Source organism: Urocampus carinirostris, chromosome 2, assembly GCF_059441175.1.
Source record: "Urocampus carinirostris isolate Australia breed hairy pipefish chromosome 2, RoL_Ucar_1.0, whole genome shotgun sequence".
Taxonomy (NCBI): Eukaryota; Metazoa; Chordata; class Actinopteri; order Syngnathiformes; family Syngnathidae; genus Urocampus; species Urocampus carinirostris.
In genome coordinates, this window is record NC_142350.1 from 20,359,195 (window position 1) to 20,371,981 (window position 12,787).

A 12,787-nucleotide genomic window follows, 5' to 3' on the forward strand; every position below is an offset into this window, starting at 1 on the left:
TTCTCCTTTTAGTTTTTTTCTTACTTTCTCTTTCTCATTCTCTCTTTCACACTCTTTTTTTCTCTTTCTTTTTTCTCTTTCTTTTTTCACCCTCCTTTTCCCTTTTTCCATTGGTCTATCTTTTTCTATTTCTCTCTCGCTCACTTTCTTTTGCTCTTTCTTTTTTCTCTCTTCTTCACTCTTTCTTTCTCTTGCTGTCCTTCTCTTTCTGTCTTTTTCCCTCCTCATTGTTTCTATTTGCTCTCTTTTTGTTTCTCTCTTTGTTGCTTCCTTTCTCTATTTACATCTCTTTTTTGTAGTTTCTTTCTGTTTTTTCTCTTCCTCTCTCCTTTTTTATTCATTTCTCTTTTGGATTTCTCCCTCTCTCTCTCTCTCTGTCCCGTTTTCTCTCGCTCTCTTTTTTTATTTCCCTCTCGTTTTCGGTCCTATTTTTCTCCTCTGTTTCTCTTTTTAGCAAGAGGCCCCCAGCTAAAAGTTTGACACCCCTCCGCTACGGCGTAAGTTACTTTGCATCTCGGAACAACTTACCGCTCCGGATATAGAATGCATTTATCGGCGGATTTAGATGCCGACGCGCGAAAGTCGAGCGAACCCCGGGGGAGAGTCTAAAACACGCATACCGACACGTAGGTCTCCATTTTGTGTGTTATGCACTCGAGCCAGAAGTGTGTTATTGTCACTCGGGGCGTCTCGACACACGACACGAACAAGACACACTGAGAGGTGGTAGCAGGCTCCATTGCTTTCCATTGCAGGTGTGCTTCGCTTGATAAACTTTATCAGCTGAGGGCGAGATGCTCTTGGTGGAGGAAAGGCAAAGTGTGTGTGTGAGACCATTTTACTTCTACTTACAAAAGTTTCAGGTTAAAAAGTAGCTGAAAGGGAAAATATTGCCTCCAAGAGTCCTACCTGGCAATGCGATGCGTGAATCCCCACATGCTCTTCGTGTCCCCTTCCCGCTCTGTAAACAGTCTAATCTATGGTACCTCTACAAATCGCTATCACACAGAAAAGTAGACAAGGAGAAAAGAAGAGGAAGAGACTTTTTCTGGCCATCGAAACAAAGCAGGATATAGTAAAAAGGTATGAGAACACACCGCTGCGCGGAGGGAAATCACAGGTGACAAGGAGAAGGATGCAGCCAAGTATCAGCCCAAATTCAAGACTTTTTGGCACAATTCCATGAAATCTCATAATTATTTGAAAAGGAATCACCAGGAAAAAGTCTTGACAGGTGGGGCTATGGCTCATTATTGTCATAGGCCGGCAAAAGCAGACGTCATTGGATCAGTTTTTCAAGAAACGTCAGGCAAAATGGTTTTACAAGATGTATCTAATTTCAATATGTATCTGCTACATGTTCGGATGTATGATTTATTCAAAAAGATTGCGGTGCTGGAACGGATGATCTCATTCACATTCAAAAGGCGTCTCTACTTACAAATGTTTCAGGTTGCAAAGCTTCTAGAGCAAATTCAATTGACAAATACGAGTACCACTGTACCTCATCTGGGTGTCTTTCTTTCTCAGATCATACACACTTGTTCAATCCAATGAAATCCCTACGCAATATTTGCTCATCCATTTATCAGAAGGTTCAGAATCAGTTTTTAAGTGGCTTAAGTGGAAGGGGCCTGACATACTTCCTACCACCAGAGGGCCCCGATCAGGATTTGAACATGGCACAGGTATGTCCTATTATCAGGCACTTGTGTCCCTTTTAAACATATGTGTCAAACAGGCGGCCCGCCAGCCAAATCAAGCCCGCTGAGGTTTTGAAATCAGACCGCGAGACAACACCCAGAGAAGCACGAGAGAAAAATCAGCTGTCGTTTGATGTTGTCAAAGCCAGGCGCCACCCGCGAGGCAACTGGAGCTATATTACTTTCTCTCTCTTTCTCTTTCTATCTCTCTTTTCTCTCTTTCTTTCTCTCTCTCTCTCTCTCTCTCTCTCTCATTTTTTTCTCTTTCTCGCTGTATCTCCTTTTCTTTTTGTCTTTCTTTTGTTCTTTCTTTCTTTCTTTCTTTTGCCTTTCGTTCGTCTTTCTTTCAACCGTCTTTCGTTCGTTCGTTTGTTTTTTATCTTTCCATCTCTCTTTTAGTCTTTGTTTGTTCTTTTGTTTCTTTCGTTCGTTCACTCTGTCTTTTTTCTTTCTTTTTCTCTTGTCTTCTCCTTCTCTCGCTTTCTCACTTTCTCTCTTGTTCCTTATCTCTCGTTCTTTTGTTGTTTCTCTTGTTCTCTCTCTTTTTATCTCCCCTTTCTCGATATCTCTGTCTTTCTGAGTTTTTCTTTCTTTTTCTCTCTCTCTCTCTTGTTCTCTCGCTTGTTCTCTCTATTGTTCTGTCTCTTGTTCTCTCTTTCTCTCTCTCTCTCTCTCTCTCTCTCTCTCTCTTAATTTTTTCTCCCTTATCTGTTTAATCTACTAGACCGGCCCCCATGAGTTTTTTTTTCTCATTTCAACTTTGTCGGGTCATTGTCATTTCATTCCAGCGCCATGCCAGGTTCGTTTGTCTTTGTTCCTCTGCTCATTGCGGTTCCCATTTCCGGTTTCGCTCATTGTCTCTCATTTGAACTTTGCTGGGTTTGGTTTATGCTTCTGCTTTCTTGTTTGTTGCTTTGTGCTTACTTCTTTGTTTGCTACTTTGTTCCTGTTTTTTTCATTAAATACATCCTACTTTTCAAAAGACCCCTGCCTTTAGTTACCACTTTTGGGTCCCGACCCACCAATTGATAAAAAACGAATTAAAGGGGACACTGTATTATTTGCCAACTAAATCCCACTCTATTGTGTGGTGCATGCAACCGAAATCGAGCGCTAAAAGCACAAAGAAGAATAGAAACGACGGAGATTCAAAGTGAACAAAGCGCATCATTTTTCTTAATATGCAAGCTTTTCACAAGGAGTTTGGTTTTTGAGGGTCTTTCTTACTTTCTCTCTGTCTCATTCTATTTTTCTTTCACCCTCTCTTTTTTTTCTTTTTCCACCCTCCCTTTTCCCTTTTTCCATTTATCTTATTCTATTTCTCTCTCTCTCACTCTTTTTTGCTCTTTCTATTTTCTTGTTTTTCACATTCCCTCTCTCTTCCTCACTCTTTCTTCCTCTTGCTCTCTCCTTCTCTTTGTGTCTTCTTTCCTCTCCTCTCATTCTTTCTATTTCTCTCTCTCTTTGTTTCTCTCTTTTTTGCTTTCTCTATTTACATCTCTCTTTTGTAGTTTCTTTCTTTTTTTTCTCTTCCTCTACTTTTTCATCCCTTTCCCTTTTGGATTTCTCTCTCTCTCTCTCTCTCTCTCTCTGTCCAGTTTTCTTTCGCTCTCTTTTTTTTTAATCCCCCTCTTGTTCTTGATTTTCTCTCTCTCCTCTTTTTCTCTTTTTAGCAAGAGGCCCCCAGCTAAAAGTTTGACACTAAATCCCACTTTATCGTGTAGTGCAACCAAAATTGAGCGCTAAAAGCACAAAGAAGAATAGAAACGGAGACTCAAAAGTGAATAAAGCTAAACGTTTTTCCTAATTTGCGAGCTTTTCACAAGGATTTTGATTTTTGAGGGTCTTTCGAAAGCAGTGCTCCTCAATTCTTTTCTGTCACGCCCCCCCCCCCCGGAAGAAGAAATCCTCTTGCGCTCGCCCAAAACCAGAAAAGTTAAATGAATAAAAATACACCCGAAATGTAATTGCATTCAATCATTGGTCAATAATCCAGTACTTCTTGTACATGTATTCTATATGACTACAGTCAATGGATTTTCTAGTGATGTAAGGGTGAATAAATACAACATGTATAATCGAATGCATATACTTTAATGAGCCTGTTTTAGCGGAAAAGAAAATCTGGAAAGAAAGAATACATTGTGTGAGAGGCATGTCTAATGCAGTCCGCTCAACCCTTACGATCGATTTATTCATAATAATTGATATTTCAAACAAATGGGCGCGGTTGATTGTGCACTTATGTACTGAATACGCTGAGAATATTCCAAAAGCACTCGTCTTAATCATGTATTTTATCTCTTGGTACAAAATGCGTGCATATTTAGTCTCCATGGCAACACTTAGAGAGACACTAACCTCTTGCACTTCTTCATTCATGCAGATATTCTAATTTTGGAGCAAACAGATGAAGCAATCGGGACCTGAAGATTCTGAAAATAGGTAAATGTCCGAGCGTCCCTGAACGCACCGGTGTCCTCAAATTTGAAGGATGCATCTTTACTCTCTTTTTGCTTTTTCTTTCTCACCTTTCCTATTTATCTATCTTTCACTTTCCTTCTTTTTTCTTACTTTTGTTGTCTCTTTCTGACTCCCTTTCTTTCTCTCTCACTTTTTCATGATTACTTTTTTCTCTCGCTCTTTTTTTCTCTTGTCTCTTGCTCTTCCCCCATTCTTCTCATCTTACACTCTCTTTCTCGCTTTCATTCTCTATTTCTTTTTCTTTCCTTCTCTTTTTCCTTTTTCCTCCCTTTTTCTCTATTGTGCTATCTCTCTTGCGCCCTCTATTTTGCTCCTTTTTCTCTTTCACTATCTTTCGCTTTCCTTTTTTGTTACATTCATTGTCTCTTTCTTTGTCTCTCTCTTTTCCCCTCTCTTTTCCTCTCTTGTATTTTGCTCTTTGCTAATTCTTCTCATCTTACACTCTTTCTCACTTTCATTCTCTGTTTCTTTTTCTTTCTTTTTCCCTTTTCCTCTCTCTCTCTCTAGTGTGCTATCTCTCTCCCTCCATTTCTTTCACTCTTCTCCCCGTTTCTGTCTCTCTTAACTACTCTCTCTCTCTCTCTTTCTTCCCCTCTTTTTTTCTTCCTCTATTTTTTTCTCTTAAACCTACTAGTCCGACCCCCGTGAGCTTTTTTTTCAGCATGTTGACCCCCAAATCAAATGACTTTCACACCCCTGTATGTTAAGTGTATTCGTGATGGCAGAGTAGAACACGGAACGAGTTATAGTAGGTATGCAAATGGTCAAGTCATTTAGCTTAGGGTCCCACGAAGGTTTAGGCCAGCCCTGCACATGGTTGCAGCCTTTCTGGAGTCGCGGCAATCCACTGGGTGACGCTGTTGGCATATGCACACCCCCCTTTTTAGAAAAAAAACTGGGAGGATTTTCCTCCACCCTTCTGCCTCGCTGCTTACATTATCCGTTTATTATTGGAGTAGCAGGCGCTCCTCGACGCGCTCGATCCACGCAGAGAAGCAACGTGACGGCCCGTGGACGCCATGCAACAAATTCCAGTCGCAAGACGGATAGACGCTGGGCCTTTTATACGAGCAGCTCGGTTGAAGAGTACTGGACAAGAGGAGGGTTGCGCCTTTTCTCCGTCAGAGGCCGCAGTCAAGCTGAGCCCAAATGCTCTTTAATCTTTTCTCGCTGGAGGATGAGCGCATGGATAAGTGGTTACCTGCTCCACTTCACAGGGTCCGTCGAATCCAGTTTTCTCCGGCTTCTTCCAAAAATCACATTTTGAAATTGTTTTTATTTAAAGCCCTGGTTCTTATTCTTTTGGTCATGAATATTAGTGTTTTCAATATTATTCATCTCTGCACTTTAAGGCGCACTCCTCAAAACAGTCTTTTCTGATATTTTTTCATATATAAGGCCCACCAGACTATAAGGCGCATGGAATTCATTGAACTGAATTGGTATCATTGTCATCGATATCAACGTTGTGAAACATGGTATGCGACGAGATTAGACATGACACTCCAAAGATGTACAGACGCACCCCTACTTACGACCATTCGACTTACGATAACAGTAGATAAGAAGATTTTTTTTCAGGATGTGGAAAAATATCCGGACATCGCTATAATTTAGATTTTGTATTTTGTGCACCTTTTTCCGAGTAGAGGACAGTACTCTAGTGCTTCTTTCTACCGCTACCGGCGTGAGGTGGCGCTGTGAGAGGTCACCCGGCATCCACCCCGAAGAAGAAATCCGGCTTCTGCGTCCTTGTTCGTGTGGAAACATTCTTTACCGTATCTCCAGCGTGCTAATAATTTTAACATTTTCATTGTTTAATATCTCGTGCATCCATTCAATATGGTTGGTGTAAAGTGTAAAGAAGAGGCGAGCCAGTTCTTTGGAAATGAAAGTGGAATAAGAAAGCTTGATGCGGTTAAGATAACGGTTGGATCATTTTTTTTCGGCTACTTTCTACCACAGAGGAGGAAGTCGCCTAACTCTTAAAGCACATTTTCCAAAATGTAGCGTTTACCAAATCGTTCGAATGAGTTATCTGACTCCATTAACCAAACACAACCTACATTCACCCATCAATTTATGCGCGCTCGTTTCTTGACCAAAAAGATGAACAAGAAATTTCCGACATTTCCACCCGGGAGCAGATTTAATTTCATTAACAATTTAACTAAGTGTACTCCATCGAAAACGGCCGAATTAGTGACGTTGGATCTCTGGGAAGCCCTCTTCTGAAGTCCTTTAGCCCTAGTCACCATCTTCTCCCTGCATAATGGCGTGCTGACTCCTACCATGGGCGTGCCAAGGAAGCCCCCCTGGGCGTCGCGATGTCTGGAATACTCAAAACAACACTGAGCGTTTCTACGTCGTCAGAGCCTTTTTGCGTCTGGATGTGCTGATTATCTTATCAGCCTTACATCTCGTTCCCACTGTTCCTGTAAACAACATTTTCCACCAGGGTGTCCTGACATTGAGCTACAGCCCAGTCAGTGAATATCTTTTGCATTAAATGGAATTTATAGTAAATGGTATAAAAGCCTTTATAGTCAAATGTATAAAATCCTTCAAAGCCTTAAACATCCTTATATAAACATACATTCCATACAAATATAGCACTGAAGCATCTCTGTAATGGTAAATGGACTCCATTGCTATAGCCCATTAGCCAGTCTCTGAAGACCTCCCAAAGCGCTTTACAATGTATGTCACTCTTACCGATTCTCACACACTGAAAGCAGCTTCAGCCATGCAACAAGCCTACATGCTTATCGGCAGCATTAGGAGTTAAGTGTCTTGCCCAAAGACTCAGAGGAGCCAGGAATCGAACCTGCAACATTTTGGTTCTACTACCTCCTGAGGTACTGTAAAGAAAGAAAAAAAGGATAAGATTATCAGGAAAAAAGGCAGAAAAAATATTTACAATGTGGTACTTCGAAACTAGTGTTTACGCAGTGCAGTGGTTTGCACATTAGCCTAGCAATTCGTTCGATGCTGTCCCAATCAGATGCAGAGGTTTAAATTCATGCGTTTATTACTTCTCGGCTTGATTACTGTAATGTATTGCTTTTCGGTCTACCGATGTCTAGCATCAAAAGTTTGCAGCTGGTTCAGAATGCAGCAGCTAGACTTTTGACTAAGACCAAAAAGTTTGAGCAATTTACTCCTGTCTTGGCCAACTTGCACTGGCTCCCAGTCCACTTAAGATGTGACTTTAAGGTTCTCTTATTAACATATAAATGTTTGCATGGACTTGCACCCTCTTATCTCTCTGATTTGATTTCCCCCTATGTTCCCGCACGGAGTCTGCGCTCGGAAAAAGCCGGTCTACTTGTGACGCCGTTAGCCAAGAAGTCTGCAGGTTTGAGAGCGTTCTCCATCCGGGCCCCGGTGCTATGGAATGCCCTGCCTCCGGAGAGAAGATCTGCAACCTCAATGGAAGTTTTTAAATCAAGGCTTAAGACATGCACCTCATATTCTGTATTGTCCTGTCTTTTTCCGACTGCCTGCCTGGTGGTGATACGAAGGAGAAGGACGATTTGAGATGAGTCAGCGGACCAGCGTTTGACCTGAAGCATGTGAAACGCCTGCATGGACCAGCTGGCAGAGATGGGAAGCTGCGTCGTGACCGTCATAGACAAATTTTCAACATGTTACCTAGTGTTTACTATGGCTGTGTACTGTAATGCTAAATGCAATTCACCCTGGTCATCCTGCAAGGGGGATATCACTTGTGAGGTCCCTTCTCAAGGTTTCTCTTTTTCCTCATGCTGAGGTTTTGAGTTGTTCCTTGCCCTCATGTTGGTTTAAGATCAGGTAATTGTGTCATTGTATCCTGTGCAGTCCTTTAAGACATTTTTGTGATTAAGGGCTATATAAATAAATTTGACTTGACTTTTGACTTGCAATAACATTTAGCAGCAACAAAAGAAAATGAAATATGTCAAAAAGCATTGACAGTCACAGATTTAGCTGCAAGAAAAAAAGAAATTAACCAAAATAAGATATGTTCCGTTGCAGTCAATGTTCTGCAATTGCGAAGTACCATTCATGTCTCTAGCGGTCTGGTGAAAAGGGTTCGATCCCAATCGCCACCATAATAATGCAATTGTGGTCAGTGATAATTTGAATGACTGATCAATAAATGCTCAAATACGCTAACCTGGTTTCAATGTACATAAGCGGCACTAGATTATAAGGTGCACATTCAATTTTCTGGGCAATTTGGGGGTTTTTGGTGGTGTCTTATAGTTCTGAAAATACGATATATGAGATGAAGAGGCAAAGCACGCTTGCTTCTAGTCGTTTATTTGTCGCTTAGTGTAAAAGTTCATTGTAAAACTGAATATGAATGATAAATGTTCATCCAAATTATTACAGCAGTCTGTTAGTTTAATGCTTGCATATAATGTGAAACTCCATAAAACACAAATGAGCACATGTGTTGCAGTCATTTAAACGCAAACAACTGTTACTGCAATACTATAAAACCCCTTGAAAAGCTTATAAATATGTTTGTAGGGAGGCAACAATTTCTAATGTTTGAAATACTTTTTTTCCTATTCATTTTCTCTAAAGCACTAATGTGTAATATTGTACCACTAGATGGCACTGTGTTGTTTGGTACGAGCAAGGGCCTGTGATTACATTGCACAGCGTGGCGGCCGGATGCTGGACAAACATTAACATCAGTACAATAGTTCATGTACTTTTGTCTAGTATTCACACTGCCCCTTTAGAAAACGCTAAATGCAATGTGTAGACAATTTTTCTCAATTAATTTTATTCATGTTAAAAATAAATAAATCGCGTCATTAATTCAATTATGTCATGATTACTGATGCGGGGCACCTGAGTCTGCTCCGTTGGCGCCAACAGCCGCGGACGCTGATTGGCTGCTTTCCTGTCAACATTTGTCGGATCGTTTGTGAACCTTCACTACACGCTAGGCAAACTTTTGTGACTCCTGACTTTATCCTGCCCTGTTCTCCGTCTGATTCCCGTTGGCGACCATTTCCGAACCCGCTTACGTTTTTGCTCCTCCGCCCCGGCCATCGACTTGTTTTTTCCTCGCTCTCGACTTTGCCTTCGCTCGGCACGGAAGTGCCACTTCCGCGTTCCCAGCGATCTGCTACCCGTGACCGACGATCCCCGGATCGTGGGTGCAAGCCCTTTCCTTCTTCTAAATCACAGGTGTCAAACAGGCGGCCCGCGGGCCAGATCAGGCCCACCAATGGTTTAAATCCGGCCCGGAAGACAACAGTGAGAGAAGCGCAAGAGGAAAATGAGCTGTAGTTTCAAATATTTCCACCGGATGTCACCAAAGCCAGTTAACACTTGCAAAACAATTGTGGTAGCATTTCTCCATTTCTCTCTGACTCACTTCTTTTTTATTTATTTCTCCCTCTTTTTCTTTCTCCTGTTCAGTCTCTCTTTCTCTCTCCTTTTCTATTTTCTCCATTCCTCTCTCACTCTCTAACTCTTTCTTTTTCTCTGTCTTGCTCTCTTTCTATTTTTTCCCTCTAATTTACACTTTAATTCTCTTTTTTTTCTATTTTTCTTTCTTTCTCACCTTTGTTCCTTCCTTTTTTCGACCTCTCAATCTCTCTCTCTCTTTTTCTCTCTCTATCTCTCTCACCTCACTTTGTCTCTTTTTCTCCTGCTGACTCTCTTTCTGTCGTTTCACTTCTCTTATTCTTATTATCTTTCTATTTTTTCACTTTCTTTTTCTCTCTATATTCATTTCCCCCTTCTTCTCCATTCACATCTCTATTCTGCTCTCTCTTTTTCTCTCACTGTTCCTCTGCCTCCCTTGTTCTCCCTATCTGTTTATCACTCTCCCTCCCCCCCTTCTATCTCTTTTTCTCCCTCTCTCTTTCTCTTAAACTTACTAGTCCGGCCCCCGTGAGATTTTTTAATAGCATTTGTGGCCCCCAGCTAAAACGAGTTTGACACCCCTGTTCTAAATAAAGCTGAGTAAAACAAACGCAATTGGGTCCCGTCTCCATTCCTGGTTCGCGAAAAATGAATCCCATTATCGACAACCCATGGATGATCAAATTAATGATCAACCTGTTTATTTGAACACGTTTTCAGAATCGATTCATAATTTAAATGAATCAAAATTTCTGTAAATATTCCCTTCTTATCATTGAAAGATGGCAAAAATGTAAATGTATTCTTGAGCTTTTTGTTAAATGTAATATGTCAAATCTTTAACATTGGTCAGCTCACACATGTAGATTTTATTCTTAGAATATTCATGAGTTATTAACTGTTTTTAGTTCTTCTTCCATTCTCATCCTGGTTGTCCTTTCGTATCCACATGGATCCGTTTACCGACAAAACTTGTCCTGTTTTGGAATATAGTGTTTTATGTTTCCTGAAAACTAGTAAGGTAATTTATCATTGTATTCTATACATTGTACTCTTCAGTATTCACATTAACCAACCCTGACCTGAACTACATTTAGACGAATATAGCAGTAACACTAAAATTGTATCAAATATATTTCAAAGTGTGATTGTTCCCAATAGAAATGAAGATGCACAAGAGTAAAAGTGTCAACAAATCTGGATTGTGATTACTCAATTTGAGTTGAGTGATTTCCTGGTTCTCAAACTTGAGAAAGTCCCAAGTTTTGGCTTGCCATCGTTTCTACTTTGCTGATTTTGTTTTTAGGGCTTTGCCAAAAATCATGAAAAATACAAGGGGCTCCTTTTTCAGTTCAAGACAATAAAGATGGCTATACATCAACAACCTTGCCAACGCATCAATTTTGCTCTTTATTCATTATTCATTTATTTACTTTTCTTGGGCGTTGCTGAGAGTTGAAACGCCACAAAGCTGGCTGCCACGGAACTTAAAAAGTCACCAGCGCAACTAAATCGTAAATTCATAAACAAGTCACAAAAACTTTAGAATAAGTTGAAAGGAAAATTGTTGTGCTCGGCATATTTTCGCAGAGGGCCTTGTGACTTCTGAGCGATGTTGGGAAGTGGCAAAAGCCCTTCCCTTCTCTTCCCCATGCCTCAGAGACAGGAAACCCGAAGTTACCGAGGGCTCTTTTCCTCGCCGCAGGGACAATGAACACAAAACGGCTGAGGGTCTACTTGCCACAGTGACAGGGAACCCGAAGCGGCCAAAGGCTCTTTTCCTTGCCACAGAGACAGAGAACCCGAAACGAGGGTTTACTTCTCGCCGCTGATTCAGTGAACCTGTAGCCGCCAATAGCCCTTCTCTTCGCCGCAGCTGGCGGCTGAGGGATACACTCCTTGCCGCAGAGTAAAGAGAATCTGACAAGCTTGAGGGCTCTTCTCTCTGCAGAGACAGGGAACCCAAAGCGGCCAAGGGCCCTACTCTTCGCCGCAGAGACAGGGAACCTGAAGCCGCCAAGGGCTATTCTCTTCGCTGCTGAGTCAGGGAACCCGTAGCGGCCGATGACCCCTCTCCTCGCCGCAAAGACGAGTAACCAGAAGCAGCCTAGGGCTATACTCCTCGCCGCAGAGACAGGGAACCCGGAGCACCCGAGGGCTTTTCTCCTTGCCTCGGAGACAGGAAACCCAAAGTTACCGAGGGCTGTTTTCCTCGCCGCTGAGACAAAGAACACGAAACGGCTGAGGGTCTACTCCTTGCCACAGTGATAGGGAACTCAAAGCGGCCAAGGAACCTACTCCTCGCCGTAGAGACAGGGAACCTGAAGCCGCCGAGGGCTATTCTCCCTGCTGCGGAATCAGGGAACCTGTAGCGGCCGATGACCCCTCTCCTCGCCGCAAAGACGAGTAACGAGAAGCGGCCGAGGGCTATACTCCTCGCCGCAGAGACAGTGAACGGGAAGTGGCCAAGGGCTTTTCTCCCCGCAGAGACAGGGAACCCGTAGTGGACAATACTCCTTCTCCTTGCCGCAAAGACAGTTAACCCCGAAACGACCGAGGGGTCTTCTCAGCGCTGCAGAAACAGGAAACTGCAAGCAGCCGAAGTCTCTTCTGCTCGCCGCAGAGACGGGAAACCCGAAACGCACGAGGGCTTTTCTGCTCGCCGGAGAGACTGGAAACCTAAAGCGTCCAAGGTAGTCGTATTTTTATAGTATCTCTATAGTATTTTTGATTTTTGGAATGAAAGCAGAATTATATATTAGATCCCCGTTTTTCAGCATTACATTTGATATTTAGTTTTGTAGTAATTTTGTAATATTTCTGTGGTCATATTTTTGGTAAGGAAACACAAAGGGACAATGGGGACAAAGTTGGGACCCCAAAAATATTTTTCATGTGCAGTAATTTATTTACTATTATACATAATGTCCACCCTGTATAATTCTCCAATGTAAGCTGGGTAGTTGAGCGTTTTTCTACTGGTGTCAGAGTTTGGTTCCTGATTCCTAAGGACGATTTTATACTATTTTGAAAGAATTTTCTTAAGCGCAAGTGGCCACATTGCAAGTAGCCTTAAGCAGCTTTTTTTAAATTTGACAAGCAGTGGAGGAAATTCCTGCAACGGTTGTAATTTGACCGAAGAGCTGAAAGGCTGTCAACGCCTCTCCAATTCCGATTAGACGTGGCAGCACTGGTGGTAAATCCATAAACGTCATCCAGGGCTAATC

The 12,787-nt window shown here is 42.0% G+C and overlaps 1 long non-coding RNA gene across 2 annotated transcripts; it reads left to right on the forward strand.

Moving 5' to 3' along the window:
• Window positions 1-1,288: 1,288 nt before the first annotated feature.
• LOC148371321 (uncharacterized) lies at window positions 1,289-4,150 on the forward strand. 2 transcript variants are annotated; one of them, XR_015849798.1, is made up of 3 exons: window positions 1,289-1,452; window positions 1,531-1,688; window positions 4,090-4,150. It is a non-coding gene; the product is annotated as an uncharacterized LOC148371321 (long non-coding RNA). The 2 variants fall into 2 exon arrangements; XR_015849797.1 differs by lacking the exon at window positions 4,090-4,150 and adding an exon at window positions 1,742-1,861.
• Window positions 4,151-12,787: the final 8,637 nt, after the last annotated feature.